Genomic DNA, 26390 nt, shown 5'->3' with positions numbered 1-26390 from the left:
ATCCTCAAACCATGGGTCAGCTTTTTCGGATACCAGTTCTCAGCTCAAGTGGTTGCTCCCGACCGAGTGAAAGCCACACATAAATTTTGCATCCCCTCCCTCATCCCAGTCCAAGTTCAGGGGCTTCCCTTGAATGTTCACGTATTGTGGTAGGTTCATCAAGAATCTAACATCTTTGACTCGCCTGTTAAGAGAACTTACAAAATCAAAGTCTATTTGGGCCTGCAGCAAAGAACACCAGGCCACCTTGCACAAAATAAAAGATGTACTATAGGCAGAAACCACTCTCTTATACTTCAAGCTGGCAAAAAACTTTTAATTAGGAGTAGATGCAAATCCCAGACATAGCTGCCAAGGTTTCAGATTGCTATGTGTGACATTTTCATAATTTCAGTGTAATTATGAGTGACATTTCAATGACTACGAGTGACACTTTCTTGCAAACAAAATCCAGCAATGATATAGGGAAACATAAATATTAGAAATTACAACCATTTGAGCAAAAATAAACTCTAAGAAGTCAATGAACTAAAGTGCGCTAACGGTGGAGTGTAAGCAGCACTGGCGAACTGCTCTGCCAATCAATGCCATATTCATTTTTGCAAGTGTGTGCTAGCACGTCACCGGCGGGGTTGGGTCACTGTGTCACATACTGACGCCTGCGGGGCAAGCTGCGCTGACACACAGAAGAGTAATGTAGGACGACATTCTCACACTCCATTACAACTGTGACTCAGAAATAAGAATGGTAGGACAAATAGGTGCACAGATCCAGAGCCCAGTTGTGTAGAATGGTGTAACTAAGTCACCAGCATGAAACAGAAACACCTTGAGGCGAAAACAACAAAACAGCAATCAAAACATTCACTTCAACGCTGTTGTGTTATCATGTTTGCGAATCCCAGACCCTGGCTCCTTCATGCAGAGTGGCCTGCTCACACGTTGCTCCCCACAGGGAGCCGGAGGTTACCCCGGGTCATATCACCAACTCCGGAGCTCCTGCGCCCTCCCCGAACCCTTAGCTCCCCTAGGCACTCACCCGCTGTGGAACCAGTCCATGTCGATGTTTCACTCGATCATGAAGCGGCTGACGTGGTAGGGCTAGTGCCAGGTGCATACAGTACACAGGCATCGCTGCGCCGACTGTCTATAAAATCCTTACAAACACAAAGGGCCATCCGGAGACTGGGAGGAGGGGGCGTGCATTAGCCACAAATAAACACTGCCCATGCTCAGGGCCCACGATACTAGCCCGAGACCCACGGTGGCACAGTATGATCAGACTTCACATGTGTGGCTGAGATGGCACTGCGCACGTACTTCGAGCCATCTATTCATAGCATGTGAAATAAGGGGGAATGTGCACTGAATCAAGCGCATTCATCCACTGTCTGGGAACGCGGGTACATGGCTCACGAGTTCATAACATAATTACAGTCGCAAGCAGATGTAGACATAACAAGGGTTACTGATCACGCTGAAAAGAGACAGGGGGAGCATCAGAAAACAGATGGCGAACACATGGAAATAATACTACACCAGCATTGGTACATGGTTAGCAGTGCTAGTAGATGAGAAGGTGCAATGCCTATTATGCCTGACTTTGCATTTCAGTGCATTGATGCGGACCATCACACTGAAATGAGTTAGTTTAATGCCTGATTCGTGGTACTTGGAAGGGCTACCCAGGGGTTTAGGAGATGTCCTCTCCCCATAGTGTTGTTTTTGGTGTGGGACATCTGTTGCCTATGCCAGATGAGCTTTAGCTCCTGCTGAATAAAGATAGTCCCAAATAGAGAGGGAATCAATTGCAATCCACTGGGGGTGTCGACATTTCCATCTCTAATTTTAAAGCCATTCCTTCACAGTCAGCACAGACAATAAACCATTCAAATGATTCTGTTCCACATCTCCACCATATTGGAAAATGGGTCCTTCAGTTGTAAGATAACTCTTTATCGACCAGGTTTAGATAACCCCGCAGACTACCTTTCAAGGCTTCCGAAACCCATTACATCATCTGAAGAGCAATGAGCTTATGAAACAGAAGAATACATTCCGGTTAGTCGTGGAATGCTCATGTACACTTCCTATGTCACTGGAACACATCTGCAGTACCACTGAAGAAGATGATTGTCTACCACTTGCCATGTATGCAATTACTAGTGGAAGTTGCTAAAGGACAACTCCTTGACCCACTCTCTGGAAGATTGACAAATCCTCACAGCTTTGTGCAATCTCAAACATGAGCTAGCCCTGTCGTTGAAGCTGTCTTCTTCAGAGTACTCCTTAGTAATTCCTTAATCTCTCATGCACAAGGCAGTACAGTTAGCTCATGCTGGGCATTAAGGGATTGTAGGGGCAGCTCCTCCGTATTGGGAGGAGGAGCGTCGCCACACTGGTCAGAGTCCATCACAGAAATATAAAATGATATTAAAACAATAATATAATTCTATTTTTCTATGAGTGGCTCTGGCTGACAGTGTATGTGAGTGGGGTGGGGTTGGGCTAGGCCGTGACAGCAAGGAGTGATGGGCACTTAGAAGTACACATGCAAGTTTGGCCGGCTCTCTTAGACCGGCCAAACAGACATGCGCACTTCTATTTCTCGAAACCCATTTATGTTCACAGCCGGGTTGGAGAAAAGCTGCAGGCTCCCAAACAGCGTCTGAGTGGCAGACCAATTCTAGCCCTGCTTTCAGAAAATGAGCGCTGATACAGTCAAACAAAAATCCGATTGGAGGAAGCAACCACAGCGAAGAGAAATGAAGGTATCACTATCTATTAACAATATATGAAAAACATAACATGTGAAGGATTTCAACAGCAAAATTTGATTAGATCAGAAGAAATGAGAGACACATATCAGCACTTCAACAGATTTTAGTTGAAATTTCTGGAAAACATAGTCATTTATGCAATTCATATATAAACATGTAATCAAAAATATTGTACTCAAAGCTCCAAAGGGAATTAAAGAATAAGATGCGACGATCGGACCACTGTTTGTCTGTATCATACATTACCCAGGTCCTTTGGGTTAAATTTGAGTCAATCCATTGTTTGTAATTTCATAGCAGGAGAACAGTGTCTGGATTAGCTGGGCAGCCTGTGCCTTCCCAGAGACTGCCGGGAGTAAAGCGCCAAGGCGGCCATCAGCATCGGGCAGCGAGAAGTAAGTTTTTTTATATTTTATTTTTACCCTCAATTCTCCCACCTTTTAACCCTCCTTCCACCACCTCCCTCCACTTATGTGGTGTGGCTGCCGCCACCGAGGGATCATTAAGACCAGGAGTCAATTCTGCAACAAGGTATGGTTTCCACAACTAGACAAACTAGTATAAATGGCTGTAAAAGGGTGCCTCAAATGCTACGCCTCCATTTCTCAAGAACTTCTCACATCCATGGTTAGAAATGGGAGTCTCTAAATGGCAGAGGTATGCACATTTGTCAAAGTAGGGACCCTTGCTTCTAGTCAGGATAAGGGAGTTACACACTTTAGTTAACCCCTGCTCACCCTCTTGGTAGCTCGGCACAAGCAGACAGGCTTATCCCAAAGGCAATGTGTAAAGTATTTGCACTCAAAACACACAGTAAGACAGTGAAAATACCACAAATGGACACCACACCAGTTTAGAAAAATAAAGTGTCTTTATCTAAACCAAACAAGACCTAAACGACAAAAATCTAACATACACATATCAAAATATCACTTTAGAACAGTTATTGCAAAAATAGTACTTGTAGAAACAAAATAGCTCCACCTGGGGCTATTACAACGCCGTAACAGGCATAAATCCAAAGTATGGGGCCATGGAGTCACACGGACCCCTCAAACAACAGTACCTTGGAAACAAAGTCTTTGGGTGATGCACAGCGTTATGGAGGAGAGGCGTTGGTCCTGAGGTCGAGGCTGTGTTGCTAATGGTATTGTCATGGCTATGTGGCAAACTGAATAACTAGGCAGATAGCACGTGCCCTGTCACTTCTTGGGCCCCACTGCAAGCCTTTACTGTGTCTGAGTTGTCAATCAACAAAGCGCTTAACCTCACCTCTACAGTCCCCTAATCCAGACCACTGTCAATCAACAAACGCTCAGCCCACGTGCTTTGTTACTAGCCATGTGGAGAGGTTGCATCTAGCTATGGGGACCAAGTGTTCCAGATTGCCAAGAGAGTCCTGGTGTTTCTTCTTCTGTCCCAATAAAATTCAATAGATTTAGCTCATGTCCTCATTTTCAGAGAGGGCCTGCTGAACAAACAAGAAGGCAACTTTCAAGTGTTTCACTGCAGCCTTAGTTAACAATGCTCACGATAATGCTATTGAATGGACACTGATGATATTTTGTCTAAAGGTGACATTTAGTTACTCTCAGTGCCCCATTCTCTATGTTTTCTGTTAGTGAGAATTGTTAGTTATGTCACTGTGTGTCCCTTGGTTTATGCAAAACTGTAGTCCTACTTCTATGCTTGTGGAATGCCCCAGTTTTTGGTTTTTAAAATCTGGTCACCCTAGAGGGAATGAGGTAGAGACGGACAGGTGATGTAGATATATCCATAGAGAAGTGACAGAGAGGGTGAGTTGAACTAGAGAATGTACAGAGAGATAAGAAAGACAAAGTTATATATATAGAGGGTATGTAATGATAGATAGAAAAAGTTGTAGAGGTACAGCAACAGAGGTCGAGAGAGTGGAGTAAGGTAGTGAGAGAGCGGAAGAAGAGCTAAAAAGACGAAGATGGGAGTAGAGGTAGTAAGTGGTGAGGCAGCGCAAGGAGTGAAGAAAAGAGAGAGAAGTGAGGTATTGAGATATGTAGAGAGATGAAGCAAAGACAGGGTGAGTGGTAGAGTGAAGAGAAATAGATGGCTAATAGCGACAGGCAGGTGAAATGGAAATAGACCAGTGAGGTACAGACAGTGGGGTGAGGAACAGAAACGACAACTTAGAGTGAAAGGAAGGTATAGGTGTGAAGGTAGGCACAAAGAATAGAGAGGGGGTTGAGGCCTGAGAGATGTAGAGGTAAGTGGGAAGGATGAGGTGTATTTGAAGGCAAAAAGAGAGACGGTAGAGAGAGGTAAGAAAGGGAGGAGATATGTACTTAGCAATGTCAATGCAGGTATTGAGGGGGAGACAGAGGGGTGAGTTAGAAGGGGGTAGATGGTGTAAATAGAGAAACACATGAGGTAGAAAGATAGGTGATGGAGAGACAGAGAAGTAGAGAATGGTAGAGAGAAATTACACTGCCCATCGTCAACAGGCGAAAGACCTAGAGGAGAGAGAGGAGGCACAGGACATTGGACCTGCAGAATCCAACATAGCCAGTCATAGAGTAATGCACACAAGACTGTGGTGATGAGAGAGTGTAGTGAGGAGAAAGTGTGGTGATGAGAGAAATCAGCAACATTATCTCACCTGTATGAATGTGAGCCACAGACGGCAGTGGACAGATTCACAAAAGCTAGGGTGGCCACCACCCTCAGGTCACCACAGATACTGATTCCAGTACTGGAATTTTGTATCATAGTCTCATGCATTCTGGGTGTTGTCTTCTGTTGCCTCAATTGAACTAATTAAACTAAGACACCTCAAATCAATGCTATTGTTTTATAGGTGGAAAGCTCAGAAATGGAGACAGTATCCATTATGACCTAGAATGAGGTGGTTGCCCTAACAAAAGCATGTATGAGTATGGGAAGTAATACTACATGACTACTCTTGCTTGCCTTTTTGAATCAGCCCTGAAACTTCAGACTCACTATTAGTAAAAGAGCAAAGAGGGCACAGTCCTTTCTATTTGTACTAATTGTATATGAATATGTCCTGAATATTTCCACTTTAGATGTTATGGGCCAAGTAGATAAAAGAGTACAAAAGGAGTAGTCCTTACATACTCCAAAATGCGTCTGTGAGTAGGCCCGCCGTGTTTTCCTGAGGATGTGTATGTATAATGACGTGGCTGTTCCTGTGCAGCTGTGGAATTTTCAGAAGATATTCTGTCTATACCTTGCAGTAACCGGGATTATGTAAACAAACATCCACATGTGGCACTCAGCCATAAATATATATATATAAGCAGGGACATGACTTGGTCAGTAAGATTGGGGGGCGGGGAGGTGAGCCTCAGATTTTCCAACAATCACACTGGCATATCATGTTAAAATACATTATGCGACCAGCAGGGCACATGAGAGAGGCTAAAATGGCAGTAGAAAGGGAGACGAATGCGGATCGGATAGGTACTATGTGAGAGAAAACACAATAGTTTGTAAAATAACCAACATTTTTGAAGACTTTAAAAGCAAAGAGGGGGAGAGTGTGTGCGCGTTTTCGTCAGTGTTTATGTATTACTTCCTGGTAAAACCCGACTGTCGTCTTAACCATACCGGACTAAAAGCACCTGTACCCAACTATTTAGGAGAAAATATATTTTTTAGGGGGTGTAACACCACAAACCCTCGCCCCCCCCCCATCCCACCCACCGAATCTAAGCCCCTATCTATAAGAATAAGAATACACGTGTACGATGGGCCAGAAATATGGGCCCACTTTTGTACTGATTACATTCGAATTCTTATTTGCTGTCCACGTTTAGGGGGCGGTTCAGGGGGAATGGTTACTGCAAAAGTTAGGAAACCTGGCCTATACTATCATCCTACTCAATGGTACTCAATTTATTAATGAAAATGTGAAAGACAAAATCTACAGATAAAAACCTGTGACCTATAGGATACTTATAGAGCTCTGCAGTAGGAGCATAACCCAATGAACTATTTTACCAGCTTGCCTGCTCTTGTTGCCAAAGTCTTAGGTACGTGCTGTAACTAGCCTTTTCTAGCTTGCTTATTTAGTTCATGTACCCGGATCGAGCTTCTCGTCGGTCACAGGTTGCCCTTAAACATCTGGTAAATAAAGAAAAGCAAACGCACAAAAGTATCGAGGGATGAAACGACAATGAAAGGCAGATAATGCACACGCTCCCGCAGCACGCCTTTTCAGGGTTTCTAAGCAAGCTCCGTGTTGGATCGGTCGCCTGTCTCTCTACTGATCCATTTATAGAGCTCAGCTGCTAAACGCAAGGACCAATGGGGCGAGGATGCTGCCGCGCATCTACCTATCAATGAGATGTTACCACAGGGATGCTCTTCCAATGAACTTGTGGCACTCAGCAGCGACCAGGGCGACAGCGGTCATGCGCCAAACTGTGCTTTTCTGTAGATACAATTGCTAGCGACTGAAAACTAACCTGCCCTGATCGTATTGCGTCTTTTTACTAAAAAGGTACAGAAATTCAATTTTTTTTCCTGCTGAGTGAAACATTCAGTAAATAATTTTGATACGTACTTATCAGCCACTGCTGCTAGAGATGTTATTTGGAAAGCTTTACGTCATGCTATTAGCTGTTAACATGGTCTGCTAGTCAGTTGGGAATTAATTCCTTAGGTGTGTGTTGTTTTTTGTTTCTTCTGAGTGTCATTTTTTACATTCTATGAATAAACATTTCAATACAATAATACTTGTAAGTGAACCAAGAGACTATAATTAGAGCTCCTGTTTTTATGGTATTTTTTTTTAACATTTTCACCTGTATTTATTCTTATCTATTTTTGGCCATCTTATTGGTATTTATCCATATTTACTTTGTGTTTTGAGTTATGAGTTAAATAAAGTTGTAAAATTGTAAATTTCCACATTTATTTAACTCTTGGATGTGCACTCCCTCATGCGTGGATGCCTGTCGCATTTTGGCACATGAAGCAGCCTCATATAACAAACACTCACAGGTACATATTAGCATTATACCACAAATATATGTTAACATATGTCTGTATTTAAGGAACCGCCTCCTGCTTTTTCAACCCCCCTGCTGTTTAGCTGTTCAGTTGTTTACTGGAATTCATGAAAGACAGCACAGAGTATCTCTCATAAAAGCAGCATTTGCAGTGTTTTCCCATTGTTTTGTTTTCTGTCTGTATTTATCTGTAAAAATCAGTAAAAACAGATAACTAGGAGCCATAACTATAATCCACTGAATAAAACTTTAAAATCAATACACACGTTAAGTAACAATTTCAAACAAAAGGTTATATGTTGTTGGCTAGCCATATCTTTAATTTGTTAGCTGATGTTTTGTTAAATTGGTTGTGTAAAGCGTTTATCCCACGCTTGGTCTTCCCTGTGCTGATATGATGAATGCATGGTATCATAAGAAACAATGAGGGGCATATTTACAAGCCCAAACCGCCACCGCCGTGTCACTTTTTATGACATTCCGGAGGCCTAGTCCCATTTTCAAAATTTACAAGGTGGCGCCAAGTCTCTTAGCATGGCTTAATGCCACTTTGTAAATATGCGCCTTTTCGCTGCAGTTCTCTATGGCAAAGGGGCAATTTGTGGGCTTTGCTGTGGGCGTTCCACTGCAACACCCATTGCATTTTGACACTGCCCCAGATTTATAAGGAGGTGTAAAGCTGTGGCAGCACCAAAAAAAACGACATGAAAGAGCAGGCGTTAGAGTGGCACACGAGGAGAAATGCTTTAATGTCTCCTCATATTTGCTTTTTCTGTGTGTGCTGCATTACAGCACACATAAATAGAGCAAAAAGCCATTATTGATTGTTTATCTACTGGAAAGTGTCCCTTCTGCACATAAACAATCATTAAATAATGACGATTTGCTACTCCTGTGTGTGCTGCAGAATGCAGCACACATAGAAGTAACAAATCGCCATATTGCACATAAACAATCATTTCCTGCAACACAGGCACCCCAAGGCTTTTCTTCAAGGCCTAAGGGGGTTACTCCCTGCTACCACTCCTATAGTCAACTGATAATAAATATAGTGAAAATAAAGGTATACAGCACCTAATTGGTCTGTTCTTATTTTTTCAAAATTTCTATGATAGAGACCGTAGTAAGGCCTCATGAGTCCAAATCGGGGAAGGAGGGACCCCTGTAGCCGAACCTTCATCAAGGCTACTACCTCACTGGGGAAAACCCGTTCATCCGTAGCTCTGGAGAAAAGCTTTAGGGTAGGGCTTGAAACTAGTTGGCCAGAGAACCTGTCGGTCACAGACCCTAGGAGTTTCTCAACATCCCCATATTTTAACCATATCTACTAGGGGAGTGAATAAACTAACCTTTTTCCAACTAGTCAGATATTTTTTAACCTCTTTTTATGCACAATAAAACCCACTCCAATATCATTACAACCAGCATAGGTGTATAGGACCATCATACTATTAGTGTTCCCGCGTATCCATTGGTCATAGCACTCCCCTTTCCCTAGCATGTTAGGGATGAACCCTATGATGAAGCATGCCACCAAGGGGTAACCCTGGTGGGTGAGGGTTACTTAAAAGTAAAACCTTTTCCTTCACACAACAAGGTTGTTTTTCCTTTCTTTTCTTCTCTCCCAGGAGGGACTTGTTTTGGTTATTTACAAATAGTTTGGAGGACGAGTCCTCTTCCTTCTCCTCTACCTCCTCCATTGTTTTTCTAAATTTATTGTCAGACAATAGCCATACATTGCCATGGAAATCAGTCACTACATTGTGAATCATGGAGAGGTAGGAGAAAAGCTGAGGCGCTTACACCGGATTTTCCTCGTCGTGGACTGATGCATATGTGGTAAAACCCGAAACCCAATTACCAATTGTCTTGTTGATACAAACCTTCTTTGCTTTTACCTCCCCATATTTTCCCACTCTGCCGTTTTCCTCAATTTCCCCAGAGTTTATCAAGGAGAACACATCACAGAATTCCCCTTTCCAGATTCTTTCCCAGACTTCCATGGGTACATGCCATGTCAAGGACACTGTCAATGACCGGATTGGCAAACCACTGAAAATACAATAGAGCCAGCTGGCTGAGCTGAAGGCCCAGTGGATATTGTCACTACTGGCTAGCAACCCATGATGGCCCGCATACGTTCGGTGGAGAATTGTGTAGTGGGCTGACTAGCTGTGGCCTGTGGAGCACATAGCTCTCTATTCAGGGTTGCAGATGTAGTCGGGCCAGAGCTGTCTGGGAAGAGGGAGACACTCCAGCCCCTTGTGTCTGCCCCATGGTAGGCACCTCACACTGAGAGATCCCCCAAGCCTGTGCTGCTGGGCTTGGTATGGCACTTGTACAGTGCGCGCCCCATTCTGTGCTACTGGGAGTGGATTTGTATGTGATCCTATACCGCAGACTTTGACTGTCTGTTCTAGGACGACTAAATCGAATGCTGGGGCTACAATGACTGCTGCCTGCTGGTAAGGGGCGTTCCCTTGAGGAGCTGTGCCGGAGAGCCCCAGCGATTGTGTGCCATTGAGTTCGACATTGACTTTCAACCCCACTGAGGTGGCAACCCCATATTTCCCCAGCTGACTTCCTGACCTAAGCTAGGAAGTAGGCAGCTCTGGGCCTTTCATGCAGTGTTGGCTGTGCAGGGGTTGCTCCATTGTCATTTGCGGGTACAGACTCACCTCCCTCTAGCCAAGTCTGCACCACCTCCCTGATTAGGGTGGGGTAGTGCGAAGCTATGCTGTTCAGCTGACTGATCAGTTAAAGGCTACTTCATTCTTTCTTTTGCGCCTCACCTGAAGAGAAGCTGGAAAAGAGGGCAAACAAGCTAATATATTTACATCAAGAGCTATATTAAGAGCGTAAATACTTTTTTAGGTCTCGCCTGAGCCAGCGCATGCGCTGCTCGGCGAGACATTTAGTAATGGGATTTGAAAAGTGCTACCCCACGCTTTTTGCTGGCATGGAGCGTGCGGTTATGCGCACATGCACGAGCAGAGGCGACATCGCGTGCGCACCACTCGCGTCCTTTTTTTCCAAGTATTGGCTGCGCGTGCACACAACTCCCGCTTCTCCCCCTCCCCCACCACATATCGCGTCTCGCGGCCGCTCGCGCGCGGCCAATGCTTGTTTGTGCTGCTGTGTGTCTGGGCTACGCCTTCCAGTGCATCTAATCCTGAGCTCCATTCCGCGTCCAACTCAAGTGCTGAGCTGCTCACCCGGCAAGCATGGCGATGGATTTCTTGGCTGGCTGTGCAGGAGGTAAGGGCTTCGCTGCAGAGTTGTGCACTCTTCTATCTCCTATTGGTAGTAAAAGAAGATGTTTATGTACTATTCTGAATGTGTGTTAGTATTCGCAGAGTTTGGCGCCCTGTAAACATTCCGCAACATGTATTATGTACATTTGTTTTCTTTGATTTTATTGAAAGAATACATGGTGCGCTGACACTAACCTGGCCCTTTTTAATCGGGTATGATGTTGTTTAATCCTTTAGCTTTTTTATGCTATATATTGTGCTCCATTCTCCTTCGTTCCTCTTTTAGGATGCATAGCCATGGTGGCCGAGTTAGGCAAAAATCAGTATTACTGAAGAGAGGAAACCACAGTTTATAACGCGTTGGACATTGTGTATTGTACTGAGCCACCTTGATTTTACTATTTATCAGCGTGGTGAAATGTTATGCTTAAACTGCTGACAAATGCTGTCCCCAATAATACCTTCTGAGTAGCATTATGTTTTTATGCGAAATAGGCACCAGACCGGGGATAGTGGAAGTATACTTGGCTGTCCAGTAACAACATGATTACTTTAGGGAGCGAGAGGTAGTTCATGACCCCAAGGAGACGAATCCGGGATTGAGAAGTTCATGATTCATTTCGTTGCTCGATTGCTGTTGCTGTATAAAAGCAAATATGCATTCACATTTGTAGCAGAATCTTCACTTTTTGAAGCAGTGGTGTTATATTGCTGTACAATACTGCTTCTAGGCATCTACCAAACACATGGACACAGTTGTTCCACAGCTATCCACCTTTCAAAAATGATGGAGGGGTTTGGATGTTGCCACCCGTTGGTAAACTTAATAGGAAGTGGCCGATGATCCTCCATCTTAATGACCAACATTGGGGTCCAACTTCTGAGAGCTAGGCCTTCTTCCATAGCACCACCCCATTGGCAATACTCCAAAAGATGTATTCCCACCCTGTTAATAGGAGGACGCCGATCATGTGCCAACTTCTGAAAGATGGCTTTTATTCTTTTAATGAGTTGACATAACTCTTTTGGGTGGTTTTCGGACTGCCACCCCCCTCAGACCCTTGCAAATTGCGGCAAAGCTGCCACCTACCTTACCAATCCACTGCATACAGCCATGGTCCTCCATCTACTTTGTCAAGAGCTTGATTGTGGAATTCAAACCCATGTTTGTATTACTAATCACTTGGGTACAGATGTGTGTTGTTTCAGTGCACCTTTTCAACCCCATTGGAGAGGTTGGCCCGCTCAACTCCTTGTATAGCCGGGTGCCTGCATGGTGGGTTGTTATGTTAGTGTTCTGGAGTGGTTGGTAGCCTTCACTATACATTTTAAACAAACAGGGGGTTTCTTGTTCACATCGATAATTGTTAGGTTAGAGCAAGTATGTTTTCATCCGTTTCCAAAACACTGCAGCATAGTTACTACTGCTTGCCACCATCCATAGAATCATCCGACGAGAAACCCAGTCTCTGGCCCCAAGCAATGCGTTCTTGTCCACAGCCTTCTAAGTCAGTGCGAAACCTTGGATTACTTCTAGATTCCAAGACTGCTCTGGGGCTCTCGGATCTCCGCAGTTTAAAGTGGTCACTTGTGCCAGCGGAGGATACAGCAGCCTATTCTTTTAGTTCATTCTTCCTTGGTCTCGCAAAGTGATTCATTTACTCCTGTCTCCACTGTGGAAATAGTATCATCTGGAAGCGTATTGAGCTTCACTGAGGGAATAGTATGTGTTTGGAAGTGTGATGAGCTGCACTGTGGATTTAGTATGTATCCGGAAGCGTGATGAGCTTCACTGTAGAAATATTATGCATCTGGAAGTGTGATGAGCTTCTTCAAGCAATAGTTTGTATTTAGAAGCGTGACAAGATTCATTGTGGAAATAGTATGCATCTGGAAGCATGATGAGCTTCATTATAACAATAGTATGCATCTGGAAGCGTGATGAGCTTTATTATAGCAATAGTATGTTTTTGGAAGAGCGACAAGCTTTACTGTGGCAATAGTATGTATCTGGAAGCGTGATAAGCTTCATTATAAGATTAGTATGTATATGGAAGCGTCACAAGCTTCACTGTGGATTTAGTATGTATCTGGTAGCGTGATGAGTTTTTTCGAAGAATCGCCTCCAGCTATATCAAATCGGCACATTAAGGTTAGTTAGGGGGCTCTTTAAATGTAAGGATATTTGGCCAAAACTCGCCACTCCTCACTGGCTCCCAGCACCCAAGGAAATTAATTCTCCTGCATTCCATGTCTACCCCTCTCTACCTCTCTCTACTGCTCTCTCTCTACCTCTCTCTCTCCACCCCCCTCTCTCTACCCCCTCTCTCTACCCCCTCTCTCTACCCCCCTCTCTCTACCCCCTCTCTCTGCCCACCTCTCTCTGCACACCTCTCTCTACACACCTCTCTCTCTCTAGCTACACATCTCTCTCTCTCTCTCTCTCTCTCTACACACCTCTCTCTCTCTACACACTTCTCTCGCTCTACCTCTAAGTGGCAGCCGGAGCCTGATAGCACTGCTTGTCCTTAAAAAAAAAAAAGCACTGGCATAGCCAATAGGTCTCGCCTTTGGGGCCTTATAAGTGTTTAACCATGCAACAGTTAATGTTGTTGCACCAAGGATATTGTACTGCATAACTAAATACTTATAAGGTCCCAAAAGTGAGACCTATTGGCTATGTCAATGCTTGTTTTCTAGGCACACTCTAGATCCAACGAAAGATTACCAACAATGAATGAAGAAGCCAGTGCACACTCTACAGATGTAGCAGACGACATGGAATGGCAATAAAACACAAAGGGCCTCATGTAGGTAGCCAAATACCGGTCGGTAACGGCCGATTTTCGGTAATTATACCGTTACCGACCGGTATTTTGGCTTTTGAGATGTAGGGGGCTCATTTCTGTATTCGGTAATTTACCGAATCGGTAAAATTACCGAATCGGTAATTTTACCGATTCGGTAAATTCCGAATACAGAAATGAGATGTAGGGGGAGTGTGTGGGTGTTGTTTGGAGTCGGTATTTACCACCAACTAATAGTTGGTGGTAAATAATGAATGGATGTGTTTAAGCATTTTAAAGCGCTTAGAAGTGTGCAATGTGGCAGACATACATGCCCTTAGGGCATGTATGTGTGCCACATGTGCACACATGGCCGAATCAGGGGTGCAACAGGGTGTCAATGTGACACCCTGCCACCCTTGCATGTGTTCCCCCCATTACCGAATCGGTATTTACCGATTCGGTAATGAGGCATACCTTCCCATCAATGGGAAGGTATGCCTCATTACCGAATCGGTAAATACCGATTCGGTAATTACCGAATTTTATCGAATCGGTAATATTTATCGACTCATTACCTACATAGCATTTACCACTTCATAAATACCGAATCGGTATGATTCGGTATTTATGAAGTGGTAAATGCAAGCCCACCTACATGAGGCCCAAAGAGAGGATGTAACTTGTGCTCAACGTCACCAGAAAAAGCACAGACTCTTGCCTAAAACTGCATATCGTTTTCCACCCCCTACTCCCCAGGTAACCCCTGACGCCAGCTGGTGAGAAACAGCAAATTGGGGACATAGGGGGATAGGGGCAAGGAGCCAAAATGGTGGCCATGATCCTTGGTGGCCACTAATCTCTGGCTACGGCTCTGCGCCTTTCCTAGGTGCAGAAGTCCAGTAGAAAGCTTGATGCACAATACAGAGCATTTGAAAGCATATGTGTTCCTGAATGGGAAGCCAAAGGGCAGAACCGGTCTGAGCTAGCAAAGGTAAAACGGGCAAGGCTCATTAATTTGAAGGGTGGTATCAATTGTAATCTCCAAGCTTTTTACCTCTTTGGAGGTAGGTGGACAGGGGCCACAGCTATCTGGTCACAAAGAGTGAAGAACATTGGGATTTCAGGACCTACTATAAAAACATCCAGTTGGTCAACCTTCATTCTGAGCGAGCGATGGCCCATCCATGAACTAACAGCAGACAATTTTGTATAGACAGAGACTTAGAAGATGAAGTACTCAGATAAACAATGAGCTGAAAGTCACAAGCATGTGTAGAGGTAAAAACCAAAACAATGAGGTAAAGCAACAAGATGGACCATGTAAATATTGAATAGGTTGGGAGAGACGGAGGAGCCTAGAGGGACTCCACACCTTGGATAACTGGGCTGGGATGGCTTCAGCCTCAGTTGTACTTTTTGGGATCTGCCTTCAAGAAAAGAGGAAGACCAATTAAAGGCAGTGCTTATAATGACAATTTTCCTCAGTTGCAATGAATAGTGGTCAATGGTCTTGAAGGCAGTGGATAGGTCTTAAGGGATCAAGACCTGTTAAGTTTAATATTAATAATTTTGGGAATAAAGAACTCACTCAGTCCTTCCCCTAAGATGCACGGGAATGGTGTAGGTGAATATATATTTGTGAGTTCACTAATTACTCTGAACAGCTCTTATAGGTGAGTCACTGCATTTAATATCTGGTTTCAGAATAAGCAGATTTTTGCTGATTTAAAAATGTTTTTGTACTGTCCTAAGAGTTCACCTATATTCAGTACGTTTGAGCAGACCATAGGAAAGGATTCCGGCCCTTTCATAGGCTTTCAAAGTTTTCTTAAAGACTCTGCATTTCTGGTTACACCCGGCAGCAGATTTGTGTTTTTTTTTATAGCATCACAAGTGGGTTTAAGTTGTACTATTTAGTCAAGAACTTTAGTAGTTGAAGTACGCTATATTTTGTATTTAACTAACGGGTTACCCACCAGAACCTTCCATGCACAATAGTGCCAGTAAAAACTGTGGGACAACAGTTTCCATGAAGACACAGGCCAGATGCGTTTCGGCTTTGTTAGGAGTTCAGAGGATTGCCAATAAAGCATCAGATTAATCTGGTGTGTAAGTAAAAAATAATATCAGACAATGCCATAGGCAGGCTCTTCAAATTATAAATAGAGTCAGGGAAGCAGATCTTTGAGACCAAAGTGGGATCTGCACATTGAGCAGCACCTTTGACAAATTGTTAAGGAGCACATGAAGTCAGAAGGTCAGTAAAATGTTTTGTTGAGGAGTCAATAGCTACATCCAGATTCAATCAAATCACCAAAAATAAACAGAAAAGCACCACGAATAGTAAATTCAGAGATAAAGTCTGAAATGACGCAAAGAAAAGGGGCAGATGGAAAAGGGACGCAATAAGGAACACAATTTATAAGCATGTCCAATTTTGAATTAAATCTAATAAGAAGCATCTCAAAATCAGCAGCATCAGAGCAGAAGGGTTGGAGAAGAACTCTGCATAAGAAAAACAAGCATTGAAAATGCAATAGGTCTCGCATTTGATTAAGTTAAAGCCATTTGCTTTGCTAATGGTATTGTATAGCAAAGCGAATGGCTTTAACTTAATAAAAGGCGAGACCTATTGCATTTTTAATGCTTGTTAATCAGGCAGTCACTGCTCAGCTTAGTCAGTTAAAATGTTTTCGTAATTTGTTTCCAGGGTGCATGCGCTTCTTTTTAAACTCTAAATCCGAAATGAAACTATTTGCAGTAAGAATGTTAGCGTTCCTAATATCACAGTATTTTCAGAGTCTCTCTAACAACTGTCAGGGCCACAGAATGACGCACATATTCATCTACCCTCAAGGGCAAGTAAGGGACCCAAGGGGCACGCACGCCTGGTGCAGCGTCCACGTGAGCTCCAATCCGCAGATATGTATACTCAAGAGTCCTTTTAAAAACGGATATGTAAAACAACCTGAAAAAAGTCAAACACGGTGTGTGCGTAAGGGAGGACCATGGAGGACTGATATATAATGGTTGTCATCAGAAAGCCTAGAAGCTGATGAACTCTTGAAGGTTCCACTTGCAATATTTAAAGGCATTTAAGTAAACATTTATGAGATTGTTTTACACTTCCACTTAAGCCTTAGTACAGACAGTCCCCTTCAACCCCAAGTGGCAACAAAAGTGCATGGTTTTCGAATACTTTGACACGTAAATAGAGCTGCCCCCCCCTCCTCCCGGTTCTGAGGTGATTGTGTTTTCCAAGCAAACCCTGGCCCCCCTCCCTGGATCCGCAGTGTTAGTGAAATTGCTAGACATGTAACAAGAATGATCCTGCATTCATCCTGCCAGTCCCCCGCTAAATGCCCCCTCCCTCGATAATAAGCCCCTGCAGCCAGTAGCCCTCTTCCCTCCCGGCTGCTCTCTGCAGTCATAGAAAGTGGAACAAAAGTAAACACTTGGGCCCGCTCCTGTGTTCAGCAACCTCCCCAATAATAACACAGACTTGGGGCTCCGTTGGGGACCCGAGGGAACGTCAATCCGGGCGCCCAGGGTTTGTTCTGTGGGCGCAGCCCGAGCTGGCCTCACCAGCACACACCTTTTGTCCGGGGCTCCCATAAAAAGCTATTCTTCCTACCTTCCGAGCCCTTTTCAACGCCGGCCGGCCTCCTACAATGCCACCTCGCCGGGCCTTCTCATTCACCCGCCTTGGCCCCGCAACAATCGCGCAGCCTGTGGCACGGCTGCCCTCTGCACACCGCCCAGCTACGGCTTACTAAGTGACAGGAGAGCCACAAAGCATGGCTGCCGGGAGAGCTCTCGGACACAAGTGGGACCAGCATGTGGGGGAGAAAGAGCCCCTCAAAAACAACCTCCAGCAAGAGGAGAGGGGAGAACACGCTCTCTGCAGCCGCATTTACTTGGTCACTCTCTGCAGAACTGGCCCGGCGTCCCTTGCGGGTATTTGCATCTGAAGTGAAACACACTCACAGTCAAAACCCTACAAATTCTACGGCAACCAGAAATACATTTAGGGCAGTATGCTTTTGGGACACTCCACATTTTTGTACCCATGTGTGCGGAAAAAAGTATATGCGGTTGAAAGTAACAAACCGTAAAACACCGAAGTGTGAATAGGCACAATATTCCCCTCAAGAGGCGCGCTGTGACCAGAACGAGATACATAACTTCCTGCCGCCGTGCTTGGGCACTGAAGTCTACATACTCATTCACCAAAGAAGATTTATAAACCACACTACAGCAAATGCTCTCTCGCCCTCTATGCCCATGGGGCTGTTTCTTACACACTCGCCCATCAACTGTGAAGGACAACCCCGATTCTGTGAGTTGTAAATGTATATGCATGATAAACAGTAGTACTGTTGCACTGTAGCTGGTCTGCAAAAGCATGCCTTTGTTCCTATAAGTGGACACGGTATGAGTCACTGTAAACACCCTTAACACAGGACGGTACAGGATAAAATACTCCCAGCTGCGCATTGTAAGCCTGTATGACTAGCCCCAGGCGTTCAAGGCTGCAGGGCCCAGTGCTTCTGAGAGGGATGAACTGTGACATGCCATCTATGCACAGGGAAGGAGGCACTTTAATCCTTCTAATACACTATGTTATGTAACACTGGACACAAAATAGTTGGGTGCCCTGCAACCAAAGGAAAACATAGATTTTCGCACACAACTGAAACACTCTCTCGCCTCACATGCCACACAATGAGTTACGGTCTAGAGGCGAATTTAAAGGCGTAAGAAACCTTTATACCGGAGTTTAATCCAGGGTTCCTCATTTCATCACACTGTGTGATTCTGAACGAACGAATGTAGCTCTGCTATGCTGCAGTTCTTCATGCGAAAAAACTGAGCCACCAGGTGATCGAATGCACAGTGCAAAACAAGTCTGTAAGCGCTCGCCAGGCAGCCGCGGTTGTGACGTGGACTTTTCTCTTTTTCTGCCGTCCCACTTGGACGGCCTCGCCTGCTTTCCTTCTGAAGTAAAAGGTTTCTTATCTTTATGGGGCCATGTGTTTGGCCCCATAAAGATAAGAAACCTTTTACTTGAGAAGGAAAGCAGGCGAGGCCGTCCAAGTGGGCTGACCGAAAAGTGGAAAAGTCTAGGTCACGCAGTGCTCTTTCCCAATGGCTGGCCACCGTTTAGCATAAACGGTGACGCTGGCCAATGGGAAAAAGGGGCGGGGCTTGAAGCCCTTTACAGAATTCCCTCTAAATCATTAAATCTCGCCAGCGAGACTGCGCATGTGTGCAGCCCACGCAGGCGAGACCTAAAAATAGCAGCGCCTCCTCCTCGTTTTGATCCAGGTCTGTCTGACTGAATATATCGGAAAGAAGGCAGGGCAGCTTCATTTATTTAAAAAAAAATTGAGCTATGTTTCAGAAACACATACGTTATCTGAACATTGTAACTTGATAATATCAGTGATTTATTAATATAGCTTTTGACATCAAATGTGGCTATTGAGTGAACTTACACACTATAACTCTTCGAAAAGGTGCAAAAACCAAAGTGTTGTGAAAATTTTTCCCTAATGGCAATTAGGCATTCACATTAATACCTGAGTGACTGAGCGTACTTATTACCAGTTTAAAATCAAAAGTGGTAGTAAACAGACCTCAAGCAAAAAAAAACAAGCATTTGCACTGCAATAGGTCTCGCACTTACGCGAGTTTAAGCGGTTGGCATTGTTAAATGACAATGCGTTTTATTTCTGTTTTAAAAACTTAAACATAAATAAAAGGCATTGTCATTTACAATGCCAATAGCTCAAACTCGCGTAAATTCGAGACATATTGCATTGAAAATAGTAGGTATCATGGGCAACGGGTGAGCGGGCTGGGGGGACGGGCAGGGAGAAGGCTCGGACAGCAGGCGGGCAGGGTGATGGGGAGGAAAAAGGCATGGACAACAGGTGGGAGCGTGGGGTGAGTAAACAAGGCATGACAATGGGAGGGGGGTAAAGAAGGCACCAAAGCACGTTGTGCCTGCAGTAAGATAAACTGAATAAAGAAAATAGTGCTCACAGTCTAAATAACATGTACTGCGTAACAACCAAAGTAAAGGTATCTACAAAAGCCAGTGCACACATATAAAATTACAAAGGTCCATGCATAAGAACAGGGATGAGCTGAATCCAACGGAGATATCAAGTCTTCTTTAATAAGTTGTACATAAACGGCCAGCCGACACGTGTTTCATCAGAGAAAAGAGTCTCTGAATCTTCAGGGCTGTATACTAATTCCAATGCAGCAAAATCTAAGAGAACATTGCTCAGTCATGAGCGGAAATCTCTATCGCACACGGACATGAATAACCGGCAGGTACAAATCACTGATATCAAATACAGACTGTTACATACTCCGAGAAATAGTTCATTTCAAAAGTGATTGCGTAAATCCAAAGGGCAAAAAAGGTAATCTTTAATACTTATAGATATCAAGAAAGAGTCACGCCAGTAGAATATGCGTCTCACATAGGGTCGAATCTCACACAGCAATCGGAAGTAAGTCAAATTGATCCGAAAAGGGGGGTAAGACACGTGTATTGTGTCTAACTTATTAACCCCTTCGCCGCGGCACGAATTCCGCCGCGGCGCTGGGGGGGTTCGGGGTCAGCGTGGCGCCGCCATGCTCGTGACGGAACCACTCCGTCATGAGCCACGGGCGCGCTGTGCTCATGACGGAGTGGTTCCGTCACGACTCCGCCCATTTGCATTGATCGCCCGCACAGGCGGGGAATCAGTGCCGCGTGGGCGGAGCAGCCGCCAACGGCCGCAGCATAACGGAACCACTTCGTCATGAGCACACGGCGCCCGTGGATCATGACGGAGTGGTTCCGTCATGAGCAGGAAACGGGTTAAAGAAGACTTGATATCTCCGTTGGATTCAGCTCATCTCTGTTCTTATGCATGGACCATGGCTTTTGTAATTTTATATGTGTGCACAGGCTTTTGTAGATTTCTATTGTGTGTTAGGGTTTCCCTGCACAAACTAAGGGGTTTTTAGGGTTTCCCTTTCCAGCTCGCACCATACTTATTTGTTTTCAATTAGATACCTCATACGTTTACCTTTTGAGCGCCATGTCTTCCTGCAGACTTTAAACCCGTATCTTTCTGTACTTAACCAAAGTAAAGGTGCCAGTCGCCATGGGAGGTGACAAATGAAGAGCAGGCGGTACTAAGGAGGGACTAACAAGCCTATTTACGAATTAGAAGCCAGCATTTAGGACAGACAATGGCACAAGCTAATGGCAAATATGGGCAGCAAGTGGGCGGGACTTCTATTCGCTACTCCACCACAACAAGTCTCGTAGAGCAGTGCATGCACGCTGGCTCTAGGCTCGACCTAAAAACCACTTCTAAACTACACATTAAACATAGTCTTGACTTAACATGTAGATCAAAACGAGAAACGCACATGATTTTTGATGAGATTATCAGATCGGCATAAAAGAGGACCCAACTAGAAATGTCCTATGATGCCATTATTAGTGGAGTGCTCTATTAAAAAAGTAGTCATAATCTGGGAGGGTGGATCATGATTTCTCCAAAAACTAATAAAATTGAGAAAAAAAGAAAAAAATCAGAATATGGCCAAATCATACCGCCTAACAATTAGTAAGACAACCGCCTGACTAGGAAAGAAAGCCTAAACAGACCTTTTCAAAATAGCTAATGTTGACCACTGTCAAAATCTCAGCTGTTCTGCAGAACTTTCAAACTACGATTCACAAGATAGCAGCAAATATGAGCCTGCACCCAGGAACCACCTGAACACACATTCTGGGAAGGAATGTGGTACATAACAGACACCTGTAACAAAATAGTAGAACTAAATATATGATGGAGGGGGACCCCAAACAGATGACCCTTCATTCCTACCTCCAAAAACTTCGCCTCAAATCATGGCACCAACAACCACTCTGGGATTTATTTATGTTTTAAACCCAGCCGAGACATTGAAACCATGTAGAAATATTCCTGCTTCATGTTCCTGCATTGACCGATTAGCCTCAAATCATAAGACAGATAAAATACTAGAACATGTAGACTAGTGAGCCCAGTTCAACTGAACCCATAGAAGATGATCTCTCAAATAAGAATCCAGGATCCAATATTGACTTAAAATCAAACACTCATTTACCCAAAGAATTGTCCAAAATCCAATACTGATCCAAGACCAAACATTATGGACCACAAATTAAAATCCACTGTTAACACAAAAACAGACATATTGACCATGAAAATGGAATCCAGGATTCAATATTGATCTAAGACCCAATGTACTGGCAAAAAAGAAGCTACCATGGTCTAATAATGATCAAAACCCAAAAATTACTCCCCAAAAATATCCAGGATCGAGTGTTCAAATAAATACATTTCCAGCAATTTAGAAGTTCTGCCTCCAGGGGTGGATAGTGATGTACACAGTCCAGATGTTCTCACCTCTATGAAATGGATACGTTTGCCTAAAAGGCTGACGTTAGCCACTTGTCAGACCGGGCCTTTGACCCAAGGTGTATGAAATTGTACATTTTTTTTTTACTGAAATATATTTTCTGAAAATTCACGACATTGTGCTTTCGTCCCACGAGATCTCGAGCAATAATGGTCTCTCGGTGGAAAAATCTCCTTGTGGTACGGTTTGAGTTTTCTTTTTTTCTTTTTTAGGGAGAGCAGTGCACTCGCTTAAAATAAGCTACATGAGACTAAAGTGACATTTTCAGAAATATAATTAGAGTTTTGCTCAGGCAGCAGCGCCTGGTAGGGCTGGGGTACAGCCATTCATGTTGTGGGCAAGGATAGCATGAGATGGTTTGGTGCCAGGATTGCCTGCCTCAAGAGGACCATGCGCCACTAGACTTGGGGAGCCTCTACCTCTATGTAGCGCCTCGAAGCGTGCAGTCTCGCCTCAATCGCTATCCAGGTGAACGGCCAATGGAAAGTCAATGTAATGTGTGGTGGTAACATACCTGGGGGGGTACATGCCAGACAACACGATGGTGAGACCACTTGTGCCAAGTAAGAGGGGGTCCATTTGACCGTATGTGCAAATGGTTACATAGTAAGCAATAGGCAATTTCACAAAAGCAAGCAGGACCCTTCCCACAAAGGGTGCCAGCTGTCCTCTGGTTGCCAAGTATACAACCTGCTCTTAGAGAGAAGCAGCAATCTCCTTGCCAAGGAGGTCTGCCAATTGCTAGCCTGGCCCCAACCCCACCGCCTTATCTAGGAACTTCATCTTAGCAGGAAGCTTTGACAGATCCCCTGAAACAGCATGGGGGAGGGGTAATTTGGCACATTTACTTCAAGTGGTAGTGGTGGGGGTGTACACAGCAGACTTCCCCCTTAACCCCTACCCCAGGCTCTTGTTCACCAGGACATGTACAGCCAGGACACAAACTTCACTGCCCTCCAGGGTTCCCACAGCACTCGCAGTGCCCATTCCAGTCCTAAAGGGAGGGACCAAGCTAAGTTAACCATTAAACTATTAACGGGCCGCAAGGAGTGGTCACTCAGTCGGAGACAAGAGAGGGCCACAGGAAGTAGTCACTCAGGCAGACAGAACAGGGAGTGGTCAGTCAGGCAGACAGAACAGGGAGTGGTCAGTTAGGTGCCTGGGATCGACTCGTCATAGGACCCAATATGGAACTTTCAACAGCGCCATGAAGCCGAACTTAACACTTCAAAAGAACTGAAAATTCTTTCTGTGCATTTAGTCGATAAACCAGGGCAGATCGGACCCAAGACCTCGAAAACCGTAAGATTACAAAGATTGCTGCCAATCCTCAACGAGTTGAATTAAAGAGCCAGGCAGCGAGTAACAGTCCCCGGTTCAAGTACCAGCAGGCATGCGGTGCCACATCACGTCTAACACATGAAGAATGCCAACGTAAGGCAAAACAAAATGGCGCTGCGAGTAAGAGGTTAAAGCGAGAAAGACAGAAGAGGGGAGACATTACTAACGGTTGGCAGAGCAAACAAACAAGCCTTTTTACGAATTAGAATCCAGCATTTAGGACAGACGTTGACACAATCCAATGGAAAATGTGGGCGGAGAGTGGCTGGGGCTTCTATTCGCTACTCCACCACAAGTCTCGCTGAGCTGCGCATGCGTGCTGGCTCTAGACTCGACCTAAAAAAATAAATAAGTGTTGGTGCAGTTTGCCATGGGCTGCAAAACCCCAAGAGTGCAAGAAACGGCAGGGGGGACCGCAAGAACAGTGTAACTAATATCACTGAAGGTTAAACGTCACAATTTTAGACCTTGATTTTCATCCTCTAAATCATAATTAGCAGCATGGTCATTGCATTTTAGATTGGTACAATGAATGGTGAGAGACCTACATTCACTCACTAATGATGAATTGTTCCATGAAATACCAGAGACGCCAGATTGAGATTGAAGAGGACATAAGATTTTGTGTAACTGACAGCATTTCTGGCCTCCAGTTGTGTTTGGATGCAGACTGGCACAGGCGGGCATGCCTTTCATATGCCTTCAGCATGCTTGCTGTGCATGCCTGCAATGTGGTCGCACAGCTGTTCTGATTAAATAGGCATCAAGGTTTCTGCACATGTTCGATCGGGATCAGAAAGACTGGACCATCAAGTGCAACACCTGGCAGAAAACTGGCTCCTCCTGATGGGGAGGAATGGGGTGATAGAGTGCATTTGTAAACATCCAAAAGACAACAGTGAAATTGATAGTGGGACTATTAAAACAGTTAATGTAATGTAAGATAAAGAGTGCTACTAAAACAAATAAGCAAAGCAAGAGCTGAGGTAGAGAATTTCAAACAATACCAATCGCCGTGGATATTCTAAAAAGTGTCATTTATAGTACCAAATGTCTTAAGCCCCTCTCGAAAGCGATGTCCCATTCATAGATCTCTGTTAGGACAGTGTAGCAGGGATATAATCACTTTGTTGGTCCATTTGAGTGTAGATATTTTGGCCCTCCCACACTGAGGGGCTTATTATGATGCAGAACGATGTCCTGACCACCTAATTATGATGCGACCGCACATGGTGCGGTCACAGTCCCACATTTCCTTATGGGAGCATGTTTTACGCCTGTAAACCGGCCGCAGTACATGCTCTCATAGGAAAATGTGAGGTTGGATTATCAGGGGGCCACCATAGGTACCCCACGGCCCCCAGCTGGAGGCTGCAAGGGAAAGGAGGTCCTGCTACTGGCCCCCAAACACGCTTTCCAACAGGCCAGCATGGAAACCCTGCCATAAACTGTGCATTGTAATCCGGATGGCGTAAACCGCCATCCATTTGGATTACGGGCCGGTTCCGACTTGCTGACATCCTCCTTGAGCCCATCAGAAGCCAGCCGAAATGACCAGCTGGTTTCAATTCCAACCGGCTGTCTCATAATTAAGGCTCCCAGTTTTCCATTTTTACTGATTTTAACAGATAAATACAGACATAAAACAATGTGTTTTCTGTCTGTATTTATTTTTAAAAGCGGAAAAATACAGAAATGTATGCTTCTTGTGAGTAACTCTCCATGCTGTCTTTCAGGCTTTCCAGGACAACAGCTGCGCAGATAGACAACATGGGAAGTTAAAAAACAGGTTCAGATTTCCCTAAATACAGGCATATGTTAAGATATATGTGTATTATAATGCTGATATTTATCTCTGTGTCTAATGTTTCACTATATTTGGCTACTTAATTTGTTAAAATGCAACATATAGCAAAGTATGAGTGCATGTTCATCTGTTAAATAAATGCAGAAAAATACCATTTTATGACTCGCGTTATTCTCAAAACACAAAATAAATATGGATAAATACCAATAAGATGGCCAAAAGAAAAATATGGATAAATACAGACGGAAATGTTAAAAAAAATTAATACCATAAAACTGGGAGCCCTAATCATAATCAGCTGGTCAGAATGGAAACCGATGATGCGTGTCGGAGAGGCTTTCCGACACTCATTGTAATCGGCCCCAGAGAATGTTATTTGTCCCTCTTATGTTTTTCCCATTAAGCACACACAGTGCATGCATAGAAGTATGCTAGATTCTCTGGAGCAAACAAATTTAAAGGACTGTGAAATACACTGAATTATCACAGATTTTGGTAATTGCTGTGGTTTTGACTGCTCCCAAATGTATCCCAAAATATGCAGTTTTTCTATTTTTAGTGTTTTCCTTTCATCCTGACTCTGTTATTGTTAATCAGTGTTAGAGTGGGAGGAATTCAGGGACTTCAACTTCAAAATATTTGAAGGTGCCTGTGTGTTACCTTCTTTGGTAATGTAGCTTTCCTCAGAGGTTGTAAAGTTCGGAATATCAATCGCTACAACACAAACTTTTACAAAATGGTAGTTTACCATGCAGTTTTCACAACTGTAGACATTATCCTGCAATTTAGTGTATTTGTATTACAATGACACTTACAGTGCAACACATTAAAACATGTTTTTTCCATGAGTTAATAAAAATAATAAAGGCCTTATTACAAGTTTGGCTGTCCGACTGCCTGAACACCGTGGCTGCGCTCTCTAGAAGACT

The 26390-nt window shown here is 44.1% G+C and overlaps 1 protein-coding gene across 3 annotated transcripts in view; it reads left to right on the top strand.

The window, feature by feature from the left end:
- The first annotated feature begins 7124 nt into the window (after nt 1-7124).
- The window catches only part of DDO (D-aspartate oxidase), a 201408-nt gene continuing 182142 nt past the window's right edge, over nt 7125-26390 (top strand). The window contains exon 1 of one of the 3 annotated variants that reach the window (XM_085612123.1): nt 7125-7278. The gene's annotated coding sequence lies outside the window, so the exon portion shown is untranslated. The remainder of the gene's footprint in view (nt 7279-26390) is intronic. The other 2 variants (XM_085612125.1, XM_085612124.1) reach the window with 2 other exon arrangements.

Source organism: Triturus cristatus, chromosome 6 (genome assembly GCF_964204655.1).
Source record: "Triturus cristatus chromosome 6, aTriCri1.1, whole genome shotgun sequence".
Classification (NCBI taxonomy): domain Eukaryota; kingdom Metazoa; phylum Chordata; class Amphibia; order Caudata; family Salamandridae; genus Triturus; species Triturus cristatus.
Note: the sequence above shows the minus strand (reverse complement) of the source record. Positions and strands in the feature narration are given on the sequence as shown.